The sequence below is a fragment of the Spinacia oleracea genome, chromosome 4 (assembly GCF_020520425.1).
Source record: "Spinacia oleracea cultivar Varoflay chromosome 4, BTI_SOV_V1, whole genome shotgun sequence".
Taxonomy (NCBI): Eukaryota; Viridiplantae; Streptophyta; class Magnoliopsida; order Caryophyllales; family Amaranthaceae; genus Spinacia; species Spinacia oleracea.
In genome coordinates this window covers 93,146,320-93,149,940 of record NC_079490.1, presented here as the reverse complement: position 1 = coordinate 93,149,940, position 3,621 = coordinate 93,146,320, and the positions used below count along the sequence as shown (strand labels likewise).

At 41.8% G+C, this 3,621-nt stretch overlaps 1 pseudogene; it reads left to right on the top strand.

The window, feature by feature from the left end:
- Nucleotides 1-1,955: 1,955 nt before the first annotated feature.
- Nucleotides 1,956-2,056, top strand: LOC130460306 (uncharacterized; annotated as a pseudogene).
- The last annotated feature ends 1,565 nt before the right edge of the window (nucleotides 2,057-3,621 follow it).

Here is a 3,621-nt window from a genome sequence, read left to right as displayed (position 1 = left end):
TGTAAAAGTATCAACGGTTACACCGGAGAATGGCAAAGGAACAGATAGTTGTTCTCATATTTCTTCCTTATTCAGTAACAGCATAGAAAATGTTATTCCTGATGTCAAAAGAGAATTGTTGAAGTCTTCATTAAGGAAGAGTGTTAGAGCTTTGACACAGGATGTTGATGAGGTACCTCCTATATCTTCTTCATTTGCATCTTTGTCTTCTACTAATGAATTACCACTTTTCCTAGATATAATTGTTTCAAATACGAGTACATAGGAACTTAGGTTTAAAACACGGGCCTTGGCCATGCCTAGGCGCGTGCCTTATGTGGCTTTCCCAGGCTCAAGGCCCAACGCCTTATGATATAAGGCTCAGATAAGTAGTAATTGTTTTTTGTAAAAAAAAATCCAAAACCACGTGACTAATGGTTTCCCATGAAAAGAGGAGAGAAAACCCCCCTGGTAGTCCTTTTGCCTCTCAAAATGTCTCTCGTGAACCGAGAATAATGTGGCATTTGCTTAAGCGACTCGGTGAAAGACAATGACACATATAGCTTGCTAATTGCTTCCCAAAACTTATGGAATTGATCATCTAGCCTTTTTCCAGCAATTCTTTGAGGATAGGGGGGAGGAGGAATTGGGAGAGGAGGAATAGTAGTCTCCGTCGACTTAACACCATGACTCACGTCATCAACATGAGACTTCTCTTCCGCCATATCACATTCCAGAGACTCATTTCCCTTAGAATCCTCACCCCTAGAGCAAGGAGCATCAACAAGCTTTGCAGCATCATTTAGAATCATCCCACTCCTAGTCACAACCGAATACATTTGCTTAGGAGCTTGACCTTGGGGTGGGAGACTAGTATTCATTTGTTGTTCTTTGATGGTGCTAGCTAGTTGTTGTAATTGAGTCTCAATCATTTTCAAATTACTGTTGGATTGCTTAAATCCATCCTCAAACTCAACATTCTTCTTGGCTTGCGCCCCCACGAACAACTCCATGAGAGCCTCAAGGTTAAACTTGAGAGGCGGGAGCGGTGGAGGTGCATTGCCATAACCACTAAGGTTTTGTTGGAATTGGTTGTCATAGGTCCTTGGGCCATTGGATCCGGGAGGTGGAAATTGAGAAACATCATATGGACCTCCTGAGTTCAAAGGATAACCCCCACTAGAGGCACCCCTAAATTGCCCATAAGAATAGTTGTAACCCCCTCCACCTTGATGGTTGGGATTATAACTACCTTGATTGTATTGGGCTTGATTTCCAAGACCATGAGATTGACCATAGGGTGCTTGGCCTTGATAGCCTTGCGCTCTATAGCCACCTCGGCCTTGACTATCATACCCACCTCCTTGGCCATAGCCTTGGTAGGATCCATACATAGGGGGCCCTCTAGGTGCTTGCCTAGCAAATTTTGATTATTGGGGTTATCATTTCTAGACCTCTCATTCAAGGCATGGGCATATTCCATATCAAAATCCCCTTCACAAGAAGGGCCATAGTCCACATAAGACACATTATGCACCAAAGGACAAGAATTGGAGAAATGACCATAATCTTGACAATTATCACAAAAATAAGTGCACGGAGGCATAGTGTCATAGGAACTCACCTTGCTCTTCCCCTTGGTGAGAAGAGTAGCCGAATGTGGTGGAATTATTGATGGAGATGGTGGTTGACTTGGTGTGCTCTCTAGATTTTCCAATCTCGAGCTAAGCTTCTCAATGATCCGTGCTTGCTCCATAGCATATACCGACCCTTTACCATCATCATTCCTACCTTTGCCACCATAGTCCCTTGCACGAACATGCCAAGCTTGATAATTTTGGACCCCATCCTCAATTATCTCCTCAATTTGATCTTAGGTCTTGTTCATGATGGGACCACCCGCCCCCTCATCTAGACTCGTCTTGGAGGTCGGGATCAACCCCAAATAGAAGGTTTGGAGTAGCAACCACTTAGGGATCCCATGGTGAGGGCATTCCCTTTGGTATTCTTTGAATCAGTCCCAAGCTTCAAAAAGCGATTCATCTCGCTTTTTCTCAAATGATTGAATTTTGTGGCGATATTCCGCCGTCTTGCCATGAGAGTAAAACTTGCTCAAAAACGCGCTAGTCACCTCGTTCCAAGTGCGAAGTGAGTTGGGTTGACCTCCTTGTCAAGCCAATCACTAACTCGCTCTAGAAGGGAGAAACGGAATAGAGTCAACCGCACATAGTCCGAAGTCACACCATTGTGTTTGATTGTATCACAATAATGTTCGAATTGCTTTAGGTGCTCGTGTGGTGACTCGTTGCTCTTCCCACAAAAAGGATGGCTTTGAACCAAGTTAATCAAAGCGGGTTTAATTTCGAAGTTATTTGCATTAGTTGTGGGAGCTTGGATACCGCATGTTGCTTCAAATGCTCCCAGTATACCCAAATTCTTAACCGGGAGTGCCATGGTTACAAAGTCTTGCTCACTCTCTTCTTGTTCCACACCTACACTCAAGGATTCAAATCGGATATGGCTTGATGAGCGAGTCCGAACGCGCCTTAATATCCTTAATGTCCTCTCCAATTCAAGGTCAAGAGGGCGGAGAGACCTTTGACGTGCACGACCCCTATCAAGCATACAAACTCAAAGAACACGTGAGTATTGCAAAGGAAAAGAAAGCAAAACAAGAATGCAATGTTTTTGTATTTTTCTAAAGGTAAACTAGTCTCAACAAAACTCAATAACAACGATCGTTTCCCGGCAACGACGTCATTTTGATAGGGTGTTTTTCTGTCGTTGAAAAGAAATCCACCCGACCAAACAAAATTTATAAAACTCCTAACTAACCGGCTATATTGCTATAGAGGCAAGTATAGGGATCGTCCCATAGAAACGGTGTGCATTGAGTCAAGGCGTTAAGCTAGTTTAGACAAGAGTTGGTTTGAATTAATTTCTATGAAAACTAAGCCAATCAATCACGGAATTAAACAATATAGGGAAATTCTAGGGAGTCGGGGATAGCCTAGGGAATTGAGGGAAACGATATAAACAATCAAGCAATCATGATGATGCAACGACTTAGTACGTAGGGGAATGGAATCGAATGACGTGCTCGCCACCTCTCGGGTGGAGCACGCGAAGCATCTAATCTATGGAAGAGCTTTCGCCTGATCCTAAACTAGATAAACTTGCATATAATAGGAACCACCATTCACTTGCATAAAATAGGCTTACAATGTCTTGCCAAACCTAAACTATGCAATCCAATCAATTCCAATCAACTAGTATTTGCAACTACTACTCAATTAGTCATGGATATCCTATCACTAAATCAAATTTAATTACATCAATCAATTAACATTCAACCATCAATTTCCCCTAATTAAGCCCCTAGATTCTCCCCTTTCCCTAACCTAAATCTACTCACTACACATACTTGAAACTAGAAAATTCATGAATTCTAAGCAAGCAATCATGTAATTGAAGGAGTAGAAGGAAGGAATCAAGAAGTTGAGCATTCAATTGAAAAATAAATTAAAGAATTGAGAATCAATGAAACTAAAATCAAAGCAAAGAGGCATTCAAGAAGTTGAAGAACAATCAAAGAACAATAACAAAATAGCATGAACTAAGAACTAAGAACTTGAATTAAAA